Source organism: Polypterus senegalus, chromosome 17 (assembly GCF_016835505.1).
Source record: "Polypterus senegalus isolate Bchr_013 chromosome 17, ASM1683550v1, whole genome shotgun sequence".
Taxonomy (NCBI): Eukaryota; Metazoa; Chordata; class Cladistia; order Polypteriformes; family Polypteridae; genus Polypterus; species Polypterus senegalus.
This window is the reverse complement of record NC_053170.1, coordinates 66,214,506-66,230,803: the sequence shown is the minus strand read 5'-3', so window position 1 is coordinate 66,230,803 and position 16,298 is coordinate 66,214,506. Positions and strand designations below refer to the sequence as shown.

Sequence of the window (16,298 nt, the reverse complement as noted above, 5' to 3'; positions counted from 1 at the left end):
ATCAACCATACTTCTCTCCATCATATCAGCTAACTCTCTCCCCTTATTGAAGTTCCTACCCCTGTTCCACTGTCTTTATTTTCCTCCTCCTGCCTTCGGACACCTCTCCTGCCTCTTTTTCTCCTTCTTCTTCTTCGGCCAATGGTAGCTCAATTTCTGCCAGCACCCAGTTGACTAACAGTACTGGTAGCGGTTGTTGTTAACCCGGGGCTCGACCGATCTGGTATGGAAATTTGTATTGTTGTCCGCATATTTGATTTGGCAAAATTTTACACCGGATGCCCTTCCTGACGTAACCCTCCTCATTTATCTGGGCTTGGGACCGGCACGAAGAAACACACTGGTTTGTGCATTCCCTTTGGCGGGTGTATTGTTACTCACGTAGAATAAAAAGCAAAAAAAAAATAAAAACGAGAAAAATGTCTCTTCTCTAAATGTAACCTTTTCTGGTTAAATCTTTTCTAAAGGATGCTTTACTTCACCATCAGCACATGCTAAATGTATGCCGCTGCACATTCACGTTGTGTTACATACAACTGGGCACTTTAAGTTATGCCCTCCATGACTTACTTTCAGCCTAATCTGTAGTGAAAGTGACAAGAACTAGTTAGAACATACCAACTCAATTCAGCTTGTTATAAGAACCTCTCATTGACTATGCTATTTTTATGGGAAACATTTAACATTGCTAAGCAAATACTTCTATCAATTTGACATAACCTAAATAAATAGCAAATGTTTTTTACATCTAGGGTTCTTATTTTAGCTCAATGAACATTCTGTATTGTGCCTTTCTCCTCATCCCCACTTCTACGTAGAGTAGCCGCAGCACTAAATCATCTCCATTTTACTGTATACACAGTTTATCTAACTGTGGACTAATGAATATCTAAACACTTTGAAGTTACTTTATAATCCTTTCTAGCTTTCTACAAATCAGCAAGTTTTGATCGGAGATCTTTTTTGTTAGGCATACTTCGTGTTAGCAGATGCTTCTTGTGAATAGTCAACTCAAAATATTTGATTCTTTTTTTTTAGGACAAAGTAGCTTTAAAGCCCACCACCAATCCCATTTAATTAATGGGACTCCAGGTTTGCTGACTCCATTTAGGTTTTATTGAAGCCTAGGGGTTTCACAGACTTTTTCCAAATGTCTGCATCATGTTTGAATGATGTATTCAATATGTAATGGAGCAGTATAAGATTTTTTGTATTATTAGTTAAAGCAGACTGTGTTTGTTTATTATTGTAACTTAGATGAAGTTCAGACCACAGTTTAAGACAAATGTATGTATGAATGTATGCATGAATGGAGTTATTTCCAAAGAGGTTCACATGCTTTTTCTTACCACTCTATCACACCCACTCTACAACCCAGTGTTGTCCAAAGGTCTTGAACTTTCCTCTCTCCATTTCAAACCATCATTAAATGGACTTTACCCCAATTGGCAACCCAGCGCTCCTTTGTTCTCTTTTTGTGAGTGCATATTTAATTTTATCTCTGTTTTATAATCATGGATGCTCATCACCTATGAAAGTGGAGCAGTTTGGGCCCATGCATTTCTTTTTATCAGTTTAGAGTTCTGCAGATACTATATGGTAATTGTTTGATGTGGACCAGCATACTTCAACAGGTCTCTATGGTAAGAAGATCCCCCACTTGTACCATTTTAAACTAGTATCTGAGTTTTAGGACAACCAGCACCCTGTTAGTCAATCAAAGCCTCCTTCACATAGCATCTGACTATAACGTGACAAACAACTCTACAAAGCACTTAAGAATACAATGTAAAAGCAAAAGGGCCATTTGCATGCCTGAAAAGATATAGGATAAAGAGTATAGATAAAAGTGAAATGAAACTGATAGTTCATAGCAGTAATTATAAAATATATCTGTAAACAGCACAATATATCAGGATCATAATAGAAAGTATAAACTTGTCTTTAAAGAAATCAAAATATAACGTAAACAGGACAGGCCCTTCTTGGGGACACTAGAGGACACTGTGGCTTGATGGTCACGTACTTTACATACCCAGTTCCTTAACTGGAAGCGTCTCCAAGAAGTCATCTCAGACCGGAAGTCAAGACAGGAACTGGCACAAAGTCTCACTAGCTTAATGCCCTCAGACATCAATGAAAGGAAGCTGTGATGTGTGGAGGAGTGGGCTGGAATTCCTCCAGTATGACATAAGAGATCAAAAACCTCATGCAAAAAGCAGCTACTTCATTTTACTACTGCTAAAGATTGTGCAAGATACTTGGTCATGGGGTGTACTTACTTCTTCACAAATCGTTTCAGCATATACGCTAGTGTATTTTTTCCTAAATTTATAATGACAAAGTAAAATCTTGCTTTGTGTTGTTTCTCTGTTGAGCATCGGTTTATTTAATTTTAAGATTTGCTAAAGATCATAAGAGTGTTGGTAACATTATCATATATAGTATATAAGATCATAGCATTTAAATACTTAATAAAATACACTCTATTCTTGGTTATCATGGCACCACAAAGTGGCAATGTATTGCATTTTGGTTGAACTTGTAAAAAAAAAAATCATTGTACTCTGTACACAAGGCAAATCTGCCACTAGCACAACTTTCTTCCAGTCCACCATGGCCCAAATTGGGGGCTCGATACCCATCAATGAGCACAGTGATGCATAAGCATATAAATTTATATTTAGACCTTAGTTTCACTTCCCAATCAAACCCGAATCCCTCTACAACAAACTGCATTTTCAATCAACTGGTGGGAAAGATAGATAGATAGATAGATAGATAGATAGATAGATAGATAGATAGATAGATAGATAGATAGATAGATAGATAGATAGATAGATAGATAGATACTTTATTAATCCCCAAGGGGAAATTCACATACTCCATTAGTCCCAGACGCCTTTCAGGTTGGCCCCAAGAATCACTTCCTAGACATTTGTCTACAGTTTTTCTCTTGAGGCAGCTGGGCCTGCTCCACTTACAACATCCAAATATTGAATTAAAGGCTGGGCAACTTTTTGCTCTAACATATCACATCTTCCTGTGTTGGGACACCCTTTTCCCATAGCCTATTGTCCCCTACCATCCTTCCAAGGGGCAATCATCTGACAAACCCTGACACGGTCAATGTGGTTTTCAACTAGGTCTTTTAGAATCCTCCTCTTGTCCACTACATAGACTTTTGTCATCTTAGCTCTCACTGGGTCTTTATCTCTCTCTCTCTCTGTATATACAGTATATATATATATATATATATATATATATATATATATATATATATATATATATATATATATATATATATATATATATATATATACAGTGTACATATGTATATATAGAGTCGGGGTGAGGGCTCAACCTCCAAGGAAACAGAAAACTCGCTTAGCCGCTAATAACAAAAATGAGGCCAGCATGCCAGCAAAATGGAAGAGAAAGACAAAGTCGCTTAGCAGCTAATACATAATTGAGGCGAGTACATCAGCAAAACGGTATCCCTTTTACTTTTCCTCCCGCCACTAATACACAAGCGAGGCGAGCACGTCGGCAAAAGACAGAGTAGTTCCTTTGAGTTACCTGACATCTCTACATTTCAGTTGTTTTTCTGACAATTTCAATAGTTTCTAGGACTTCATGTGGGCTTACACAGCTAGTATATATATATTGTGCCTCCTCCAGACCGCGAGGGGGCGTCCGTCCTGGTTATGTTGGGGTCCTTGGGTACAGGGCTTGGAAGTCCAGCCCTGTAGGGACCCATGGCCACCGCCAGGCGGTGCCCCAGTGCCTAAATATCCCGAGAGCCCAACACTTCCGCCACACCAGGAAGTGCAGGGGGGAAGACTTTGGGAGACACCTGGAGAGCTGCCGGGAGGACAACCGGCACTTCCGCCACGCTGGGGTGTGGCCAAGGGAGGAATGCCGGGAACACCTGGTGCTCATCCGGGTTCCCATATAAGGGGCCGCCTCCCTCCAGTCATGGGCGAGAGTCAGGTGGAAGAGGACGGAGCTGAGAGAGAGAGAGAGAGAGAGAGAGAGAGAGAGAGAGAGAGGACGGGAGGCGGCCAGGAAGGCATTTTGATTGTGAGGCCTGGACATTGGGGGAACGGTGCAAGAGGCACTGGGGAGTGCACTGTAAATAATTGAAGTGTAAATAAAGGGTGTGTGGTGAACTTAAGATGTCTGTCTGCCTGTGTCCGGGTTCAAGTTCACAATATATATATATATATATATATATATATATATATATATATATATATATATATATATATATATATATATATATATATATAAATATATATATATATATATATTGTAGCAGTAGGGGGCGCTATCGCTACCTTGAACCCTCAGGTACCACGGCAAACACCAGGTAAACGTCCAATAATTACTATTTTTATTATAATAATTATGTACATCAAGCACCACCATTCCTTACTAATTAAATAATCAATACAACAATAACCAATCCACCACTCCCAGACGAATTGCCCTCCTACCACCCAGTTCAGCTCAACGCTCTGGTGTTTCCTGTCCTCTTTATAGTCCACGACCCGGAAGTGTTCCTTAACCTGCAGTCCATGTGACTTCCTAGCACTTCCAGGTCACATCAAAACTCTTCTTTCTTTGTCAGCCCGGAAGCACTTTATTCCTTCCATCCTTGTGACCTGCAAGTACTTCCGGGCTGTAGGAAAACCAAATGTCTCCGTGCCTCCCTGCAGAGTCCCCTGGCGGCCCCGATGTTATCCAGCAGGGCTGTGTATTACAACTCCAAAGTCCATGATGCCCTGCTGGAATTCGGGGCATCTCCGCATTGCAGGGAGGGCTGCATCTGGCGGCTTGGCCGGGATAAGCTGGCCAAGGGATGGAATGCGGAAATGGTAGCGCGTGATTTAGGGAATCCGGGCAAAGTTACGGCGGTGTTGTTTCTGTCTTTCTGTTGGAATAAAAGAAAGAAAGGTTAGTACCCCGCCTTTGGCCCCTGGCACGAAATGTTACGTTGTTCATCGGGTCTTTACCTGGCTCCCTATGCGCACGTACCAGACAATATATATATATATATATATATATATATATATATATATATATATATATATATATATATATATATATATATATATATATATATATATATATATATATATATAATATATATATATATATATATATATATATATATATATATAGTATGTGTGTGTGTGTGTATATATATATATTTTGTGGCCAATTGGAGGAATAACAGCTGAAGATAGTAAAAAACATTTTGTAATGCCAACTAGGTAGTCCCTTTTATTCGCCCAATAACAAAAAAACAAAAGAAAAGAAAAAACAAAATAGCGCTCGTGTGTGTGTGGCCCTTCACCAGGGATTCGTTAATCACACTAGGCAGAAGGATGTTGGGTTTTTAGTGGAGCTCTGTCTTGTGGATTGCATTTACATTTACAGCACTTTTTCTATCAGTTATTTTGTGTTTTATATTTGTAATTAATTTAACCCACTTTGCAGAAATGTATTTTCACATTGACATTAAAGAGTCTTTTTCTGTTGATCAGAATCAAAAAAGGCAAAAATGAAATCCACTGTGATTGAATGTTGTATAACAATAAAATGTGAAAACCTCCAAGGGGGTGAATGCTTTTCACAAGCACTGTATAGTCGTCTCAATGCTGTGTCTGATAGAGAACTAGGTGCCATGCATGTGCTATGCACGAAAAGACCACTGGACCCTTAGCTTCAATGAACTGGGCAGTACCTACAGAAATGTGAACACTACTCACCATACCCATCATATACAAATCCAAAATGTCTTCTTTCTTTCTTTCTTTCTTTCTTAGCTATGACATTTTGAATATCAGTATGAATTCCACATTTGCTACACTGAACAACAGCTCCCCTTAATCATAAATGCTTCTTTTGTTTAAGACAGCTCTTTTTTAATGTTCAGTTTTCAGTTAAATGATATTGTAGTGATAAATAAAGAAATCTGTCAAAAACAGCACCTGTCAGTAAAGGCGAATTTGCACAATGTTAAATGCTTTATTTTTGAGAAACAGATTTCCTGATTTTTTTTTCCTCTCTTTATTCTGTAGGATAAATAATGAATTATGGGTGTTGGCATTGTTTTCTGTACAGCTCTTCACTGCTATGAGCTCCTTGCTTGGACTCTGTTTTGAGTGGCATAGTCAGAATGTATACAAAAGTAAAAAATAGATGCACAGTGACAGTTTGAGTGTACTCAGGGGCTGTGGAGAGAGGAGACGTAGTAACAGGCCTTGTACCCACTGCCTTAATCCTAAACCCTCCACTGCCTAATCTCTGAGCTTTAGGATTTTAGAGCAAGCAGTACGGGGTTTCTCTCTGCATCTTGAAAGGGATACATTTTTGAATTCTTTACGTTCATATTTATTACGAAATAAAACTCACGCTCTGACTGCGCTATGACTCATGCTGGTCCTTTTCGTATCTTCAGCTCATTTGCCCACTGCTGCAGTAATTCAGTTTCAGCCACACACTTTCTAAGGAGAAGTTGTGAGTTTGATGGCAGTTCTTCCTCTTTGCAGCTGACAACGAGAGGGTATGCCAAGGGGATTTCCACAGACATGCCTCTGATCCCAGCCTGTCTCATGTCAGATTAGACACAGTGCCTGGCCCTGCATTTTCACATGAGACTAAATTTGGTAACCTGTTAAACAGGGTGTCTAGACTTCCTAAGGTTGGTTGTTATTAATCTGCTCAATTTTGTTTATTCTTATATAGAATTATTCCTATTAGGCTCAGAATGCTGCATATGTTTTGCAGTTTAAAATGAAGCAGAAAACACTGTACAATAAATTTCTCCCAAAAGAAAAATATAAATATACAGTATGTACATACTCCATACTTTACATTACGTGCACATATATACTAAACACATACACACATATATATATATATATATATATATATATATATGAATTAATATGTTTTTTTTATTAGGATGTGTCAGTTATTGTTGTTTTAAACTACATACATATGAGGCACTCTAGGTCTCTATTGGCTTAGAAACATCATAAATAACTTGTTGGTAAGGACTGGAATCCCATGCTGTTTACTGTGTGGCAGAGCTACTAAAGAACAGGCAGATGATGGTAGATAGATCTGAGCAACCAACTTAAGTTTTCAACAACATGTATTTACAGGAAGGGGGTCTGTCCTGGGATTGGTCTAATTAATATCGGTTTCTGCCAATACCCCTATTGGAATAACTTCCACCACCCCTAGGGGCACCACAGCTGGAGATGGGTAGCCTCTCTCTACTAGGTGTGCAAGCCCCCTATCTTGTCTGCCAATATGTTCGCCATGCCTGGGTGGGTAAGGATCACTTTTGCTGCTGGGTTAAACTTCACACGACTTCCATATCCATCCCAGGAACAACTGCTTCCGTCACTTCCATCATAGGATGGAGAGGAACCCTGCGAGGGGGGAGCACTGCTTAAATTACCATAGCTGTCATATGGATCTCTTTAAGAACCAGCACCAGGGCATTCTACATAACCCCATGGTATTCTGCCACTGTTATATCCATTGTGGTCGCTATTTCCACGGGACACTGAAGTATAATCATCTCTGGAACTGGAGTGCAGATATTCGCTATATTTATAGTCTCGTGGAGGAGGTGCATAATCTCTTCCCCTCTTGAACTGAATAACTGTCCTTACTACTATAGTGATTATCTCGAAGGGAAGGATAGTCATCTGTCATCTCTATGAAGAGGTCCATATTGATCTCTCTCACGGAACATGGGGTTCTTTCCTATAGGACCTGAAGGTGCAGATCTTTTTGGGTGAGGGCCCCCATTATGAACTGGAGGTGAGCCTCTAGAGGATATTCCTCTAGTTGATGGCCCTCTCCTTACTCTTGGAACTTCCCTCTTGGTGATCCTCTACTTCTTGCCTGCAGACTCAAATGATGGTTTGGTTGCTAGCTCCACCATCCAGAGATTTTTCTTTCCTTTCTCTGGCTGCATCTGGGCTCTCAAAAGTCATAAATGAAAATCCACTTGTTTTGATGGATTCTCTGTCTTTCATCAAGAGCACTTCAACCACCCTTCTATAACTTCAAGGGCCTTCTCATTTCTTTCTGTGTTCAGACTGCTTATGAAAATCTTCCCAGAACAGTCTGCTTCAGCCATGTCTGCAGCTCTGAAGAATGCTCTCTTTGTCAAACACACATGAAATCCACACAAACCAGTGAATACCGTGGAAACATCAGTGTGACCAGACAGTGTCATTCTGTCAGAGACCTCGAAACAGCTTGCCCTGATAAAAATTGACAGAGCCCTGACAAGATCGTATAGATGAGGCTTTTGAGAGGAAGGAGGCCAAGTACCAAGGGCTCCTGGAGGATTGGTGGAGACAGGGGAGGTGAGCACAATGCCATCTAGTGGAAGTTGGCTCCAGAGAATTCGCGGGCCGCTCTTCCTACAGAGACTACACCTTGCTGGGCATGAGTGGGCCACTCAGAAGGACAGCCTTCAGTACTGCAACAGAGGCAGCAGAAAGAGCTTCCGGGTGGCTGTGGATTAAGAAGGGAGAGCCATTGCTTAATGCTGCTGGGACGCAAGTCAGTGCTTCATCAACTCTGGCTATTTTAGCTGGGCGAGGGTGTATGATGTTGTTAGACCTGAAAAACCCTCTGAACCCAGGAAACATCACTGATGATGTGTCCCAATGCATCCATGGCATGTATCTTTCACCACTACCAATCAACATTTGACAAGGTGTGTGAACCACAGCATCTGAACGTACAATATAAGAAATATAATAAATGAGAGGAGACCATTTGATCCATTAGGCTTCTTTGTTGAGCTAATAGCTAAGCTGTCCCAATATCTCATGCAGATTCTTCTGAAATGTTGTCAAGAGCTGTACTACAACTCCATGTCTCAGTTGTTTGTTCCAGATTCCTACAACTCCTTGTGTAAAGAAGTGCTTCCTGGCTTCAGTCCTACATGCATATGCCCTTAATTTCCATTGGTATCCTTCACTAAATGATTAACCGTTAAATTGAAAGGATACATTTTAATCTCATGTTTCATTTTTTTAATCTTACTTATATTAATGTCTGACAATTGCAGAAGACTAATTTGTCAGTAGTTCTCCCCAAGCTTTTCATTTGCCTCTTTTACATCCTGCAGACCAAAGAACTTAGCATTACATATAAGGACAATGAAAATAGTGACTCTGGGGCCCATCCATCCATCCATTTTCCAACCTGCTGAATCCAAACACAGGGGAGAGAGGATGAGTGAAGAGAGGAAGAGCAATGTGCTATCATGTAGTGCCCAGGCTATCGCCAGTACACCGTGTGAATTGATTCTGGCTGTATGTGTAGAACTGTGACATACTGTAGTTAGAACATTCTTACCGAACTTGTAAAAATCACAATATTCAAATCTATTTAATCCAATGTACAACATCCAAATGTCTGAATTGTCATTGTATTGATGACCTAAGGTAGTCCATGTTTCTGCACTGTGCTGTCCAGTACTGTACAAGCCTTTGCGGGGCTGCACAGCAATGTGCCACTTGACAAGTCCAAATAGCGCCATCTACCTTTTAATGAACCAATGGTCTATTCTATTTCTGATCAAGTGCAGGAGTGCCTTTCATTATATAACCCTTCTTGTGGTGTGCCCACTTTCACCTGAAAAAAAGATTATGCAATTTGTCTATAATGTGCTACATTTAATTGCAGTCATTTAGGTTTCTCACCAAGAAGGCCACCATCACATATCTTTTCACTCTCAAGTCTGTTTCTCACACTACTATTTAATAAAATAAAGGAATTGTGGGTTGACCCATGCAACAACGTTAGGCTGACACATTTGAGCATCACATATTAGTTGTATATTAATTGAATCAAAGTGTTTTCTGTTTATAAAAGCAAATTGTGTGATGGCACCTTTATCACAGCATGTGTGTAATCATAACTGCACTGAATACTTTAAAGTAATCAGCAATTGATGCAGTCATTCTGTGACGGTGCCTTTATAATAACATACTAGCCAACCTGTGGCATACCATATGCCGCATAATTAGGCCGGTTTTTTAATGATTTTTAAGCGCAGGGCGAAAATTAACATTTGAAAAATCGGTAATGTAATAAATCAGCAAGAAAAGCAACATTGTAACCATGTACGGAATGAACCAACACACAATCGTCCGTGACTGAAAACTGGCGGACCACCATCGCTCATGTGCCTACCTCCAACTTGTCACTTGAGTCGTTGTTGTCTTTGCACAGTCCAGATGCACCTGTGACTCACGTAGACTTTCTGTGTTCCTGCAGGAGCATCTAAGAAGACGCATGTTTGTCGCGGATGCGAATTGCTGTATGTAGCGTGTAAAACAGTTTGTTATGGTGCACGCAGTCGTGCATCGTAACCGAACACTTGGTTTTTAAAGATTGCTTACTTCATTGTGTTTTAACCTCAGTTGTAAAGGATTGTTTTAAGGATACCATGGGATACCCCTCGCAAACCGTTTTACACGCTGCATATGGCGATTCACCTCTGCAAGAAACATGCCTCTATGAACAGTCAACGTGGCCTCTACGACAGACGAATATAAATGACGCCTTTTTTTCTGTGTCGTCGCGTCCGAGTTGGTGTGCGTAGGTGTGCGTAGCTCTGCGAGTTGTTGTCGTATTCAATGGTCTTGGAGTTGGTGGGCATGGCTCCTTCCTGCGTGCACCATAGGTGTCTTACTTGTCGGCGGCTTAGTGAATCCACGCCCCTTCCGGCGTGCTTTCCATGGGTGACTTGCCTTTCCATGGGTGTCTTGCCTTAGTGAATTATATATATAGATTTGCATTTAATTGCGGCAGTAGCATTGGGAAAATCAGCAGTTTCTGCAAATTGCCATTTAATCTCAGCTTGCTCACCCAGAGGATAAAGATAGCTGGATGTATCTGGGTAGCATCTTAAGTATATCATCCCAAACAGACGGCTTAGGGATGACTGTGAAATTTCTGACCAGTTAGCCAGTTCATGCTGAAAAGTGCCCGTCACCAAAAACCTATAACGGGACAGGGATTGCATGATTTCTATGTGATTGTCTCTGGATCCAAAATATGGAATACTTTACTGCTGAAATTTGCCAGACTAGTACTGTGGATCAATATAAAAATTGCTAAAAACTCATTATTTTAATATGGCTTTTTCTTAGCTACAATTTAGTTGTCTTTTCTGATAGACTATATGGGCATAGAATTATTGTTTTCTTCAAGGTTCTGCAATCTGTACTAGTCTCTGCTATTCTCTGGTGCCTTTTCTGGTTCTTTTATGGTGGTCAAGCCATCTTGCAGAACCCTGAGTTGATGGATTGAAGGCAGTGGTCCCAGCTGTCCACGAGACCAACATCGTCAAATACTGTCATGTGAAGCCTGAAAATAAAGAGGACTAATTTACAACCATTTAGAGAATGTCTGGTGGGGGCTGGGTGGTATTTTTGGACTTGGAAACCTTGCAGATTTGATTTTTTTCTCTACCCTAATTAGAGTTTTTTTTTATTGTTTTTTCTGTCCTCCCAGGCATATGACCTTACCTTTTCCCTTTGTTAATTAGTCTTTACTATCATTGCCTAATCTTTTTTTATTTTTCATTTCATATAACTATCTTTTTCTTGTCTTGTAAAGCATTTTGAGCTTCGGTGCTTGTATGAAAATGTGCTATATAAATAAGTTTTGTTGTTGTTGTAATGTTGGCTGAAATTTAGTATAAAACTCCAAGAGGGCGTCTCTACAAAGTTTGAATTGGCTTACAAGCCTGTCATCATCATTGTGATCTGTGAAAAAGCTAACACTGGCATTGCCAGTTCTTTTGCACAACACACAGGACACATTTTTTATAGATGTAATAGACAGGCCACATAATTAGGCAATCACCACTAAGCATGTACATTAGCTGCTAAGACCACCACTGAAGACAACTGTATTGAGAGAACCCATCAGTTAACTGTGATAGAAAATCAGAATGTGATTGCACAGCTGTACTTATCTATAGCACCTGATGACTCCGACTCTTTCGATACACTAACACAATGTCTTACTGGCATTTCTGAATGGATGAATAGTAATTTTCTCAAACTAAATAAAGAGAAAACTGAAATTTTGGTAATTGGCAATAATGGATTCAGCGAGGTTATCAGAAATAAACTTAATGCACTAGGGTTAAAAGTTAAGACGGAAGTAAAAAATTTAGGGGTAACCGTTGACTGTAATCTGAATTTTAAATTGCATATTCATCAGACCACTAGGAGAGCATTTTTTCACTTAAGAAACATAGCAAAAGTTAGACCTCTTATATCATTGAAAGATGCGGAGAAATTAATTCATGCTTTTGTTTTCAGTCGATTAGATTACTGTAACGCACTCCTCTCAGGACTACCCAAAAAAGACATAAATCATTTGCAACGAGTGCAGAATGCAGCTGCTAGAATCCTAACTGGGAAAAGAAAATCCGAACACATTTCTCCAGTTTTGATGTCACTACACTGGTTGCCTGTGTCATTCAGGATTGACTTTAAAATACTGCTTATGGTTTATAAAGCCTTAAATAATCTTGCCCCATCGTATATATCGGAATGCCTGACACGTTATATTCCAAATCGTAACCTTAGATCTTCAAATGAATGTCTCCTTATAATTCCAAAAGCTAAACTTAAAAGAAGTGGTGAGGCGGCCTTCTGCTGTTATGCACCCAAAATCTGGAATAGCCTGCCAATAGGAATTCGCCAGGCAAATACAGTAGAGCACTTTAAAACACTGCTGAAAACACATTACTTTAACATGGCCTTTTTATAACTTCACTTTAACTTAATACTGATACTCTGTATGTTCAATTCTTCATAATAACTATTCATGGTGGCTCTAAAATCCGTACTGACCCCTACTCTCTCTTCTGTTTCTTTTTCCGGTTTCTTTGTGGTGGCGGCCTGCACCACCACCTACTCAAAGCATCATGATGCACCAACATTGATGGACTGAAAGCCAGAAGTCTACGTGACCATCATCATCAGGTCCTTCCATGAAAACGCTAAATACAAAGAGGACTGTTTGACTTATGTTAGGTAGATTGCCCAGAGGGGACTGGGCGGTCTCTTGGTCTGGAACCCCTACAGATTTTATTTTTTCTCCAGCCTTTGGAGTTTTTTTTTGTTTTTTCTGTCCACCCTGGCCATCAGACCTTACTCTTATTCTATGTTAATTAATGTTGACTTATGTTTATCTTTTATTGTGTCTTCTATTTCTCTATTCATTTTGTAAAGCACTTTGAGCTACATTTTTTTGTATGAATATGTGCTATATAAATAAATGTTGATTGATTGATTGAAATGTCACTGCAATATGATTTTCTGCTCACTTCATTGTCATACTGCCTGGAGTCGGTGAAAAGGACAAAACCGAAAACGTCTGCGTAGGACTTACAGATGGTCAAAACCTGCTGTGACTTTAGGCCAATTTCCACGTCACATCTATGTTTTATAAATCCTGATTTTTGCATAATAAATGGCTAATGCACATTTAAGCAAGTTTTTTACTTGAGGCCCCTGGACAGGAGTTCCTTTACTTGTGAAGCTGGATGGTTGGTTAGTAAATCTGATTGGACCCGAGTTATTTAAAAGGAAACAAATGGGTAATCACTTACTTCCCATCATTAATTCAGAAACCCTAAATTATTCAATGAGGCAAACCTTTCATGGTGTGTCCTATCCCTGTAGTGTTCTGTAAAACTCATACTTTATAATTATGGCGAACTGACCTAGGTCATTTATGATGACGTGATGTTAGACATGGTAAGCCATAATGCCCTCCTGTTCAAATGGATAATCTACCCTGCCTACAACTAAACTGGTTAGTGGCATGTGCCAACCCACTGCCATCCCTCCAACGCTACCCACAAGATTAACTTTAGCGATGATTCAGAGAGAAGCAAGCAGGATGAAAGAACAAAGTGTCCTTAGCTCAGGCAAATGCTATTTCAGAGAGAGGCTTTCAGAATGCACTTATTAAAAATAGATCCAGAGCATCACTTTGATGTTGGCAGGCATTAAAAGAACAGGCATATTTCAAAAGCACGGATTTGTAAAAAGCATGAACGACTGACAATAGCTGAAAGAGACCATAAAGGCAGAAGCACCTTTAAAACTCATTTAGAAGCACTTCTGGACAGTTTTGGCCCCAAGGACACAAAGTTTGTTCTATCAAAGACCAAATCTCTTTCATATTCCTGTTTTTAAGCTTTCTTTTGGAGAGAGGAAAAAAAAATATGAGCCAAAAAAAAGGTCACATAAAAAAGTGCATCTAAGATTGCATTTTTAAACTCTGTCCTCAGGAAGAACCTGCAGTGAGGCAGGAAGCTGAAGCATCAGATGAAAGGTCTCGGATTGGGCAAGGCAGCTCTTCTTGAATGCAGTAGGGACCTTAAGTGACCCTTACAGCAACCTGACCCGGCACCCAAGGTGGACGAGGACTGGTGGAGGGGCAGGGTTTGGCGGAGCGGAGGCAAAGTGTCTTATTAAATGTTCCCGATTCTGAAGTCTGTAAGCAGGCTGTGCAGGCAGCAGGTTAAAAATTGTTGATACGTTTTCATTCCTGCTGCAAGTAATATGTCACTCATGTTCATACTGGCTCATTCCAAAGTCCTGTGTTTGCCATTACATATCACATGTTTTTATAATTTTATAATTATATGTTGTATTGCTCTTCTATGTTTATTCGTTTAACTTGCTTGGTTGTATTTTTATTGAGACAACAAACATAAATTGGAACTCCAATGTACAGATAAACTATGTCTTATGTAATGGTCTGAATTTGTGTATTTTATATTTAGTTATTGTTTCTGAATGATTATTTTTCATGTCTTTGTTATTTCTGTTATGGGTGTAATTATCTCCTGCAACTGTAAGTGTGAATCTATTCCATGTATCTTGTGAGTGCAGCTCCAGGAGGCAGGGCCACCCTGATGTTTTAGGGCTAAAGACGAGCAAACTCAGGTAACAGAGAATTGTAATAATAATAATAATAATAATAATAATAATAATAATAATAATAATAATAGGATTGACTTGGAAATGGCCATTCATTCACCATTTCCATGCAGCCTGACAGACCTTGAGTAGTTTCATAAAGAAGAATGGGGGAAAAAGTCAGTGTCCAGATGTGTGTAGCTGATAGAGACCTGTGCACACAATTCAAGGCTGTCATGGACACCAAAGGTGCAGCTACTTAATACTGACTTGAAGAGGGTGAATACTTCTATGATCAATTATTTTGTGTTTGAAATCTGTAATTAATTGCAAAGATCTGTTTTTACTTTGATATTATGATGATCAGTGTCAAAAAAGCCAAATTAAATTGGAAGTGATTTAGTGCTGTGCAATAGTAAAATGTGAAAACTCCCTAGGGGTAAATACTTTCTTATAGAAACTTTTCTTTTAGAGATGAGCTGCTACAGCCTGATTTGTCTCATCATTTATGTTTCAGATTCTCATAATATCTTCAATTACTCCAGATGAGCTGTTATTATTGAGATCTTTCATAGTCCTAGTTCCTGCTGTAGCTGAAAACAGAGGCAACAAAGGCAGGAGCAGATCAAACATAATCAAATAATGATGTGAAATGCTTTAATTACTAGAAGATATAATTACATATTGAATGCTCAGATCATGGGTGATAATTTAAATGATTATGAAAATAAGTAGGATGTTTAAAACACACATTGAATCATTCAGAAGTAGAAAACCATTGCTGATAATATCCGTTTCCACATTTATTGAATATTACAAACATTGAAATATCTCCTTTCACTTTGAGAACTTTAAAAAGACCAAGAACACTGCTGAAAATAATAGGTGCATAATTATAGTAACTTTTACTAAAAAACAGAAAATTAATGTTGGTGGGATAAAATATGGCATTTCATAAATCATATTTAAACTGTAATAATGAATAGGCATCAATACTGGAGAAGAAGTACACAGACATATGCATAGAATTCTAGAGTGGATATGAGGCTTGCCGGCTAGATAGAAAGCCTCTTGTGAAATTACAGCAATTTGTAGTTGAGTAATAATCTAACACTTTTGCGAGATTCTTCTGAAATGTAGTCAATGGCAGTTCTAAAAACTATTAAGGTATTGTGATATTTTGTGCATTTCAGGATTCTAGTTGCAGCATTCTCAGCTCTTTGAAATCTGTTTAGACATCTTCCATTGAAACCACTGATATAAGACACAACATAACATTCTGCAACCTGC

General features: G+C 39.2%; 1 pseudogene; it reads right to left on the bottom strand.

Annotated features, from left to right (window-relative positions):
* Positions 1-7,207: 7,207 nt before the first annotated feature.
* Positions 7,208-8,199, bottom strand: LOC120517092 (annotated as a pseudogene).
* Positions 8,200-16,298: the final 8,099 nt, after the last annotated feature.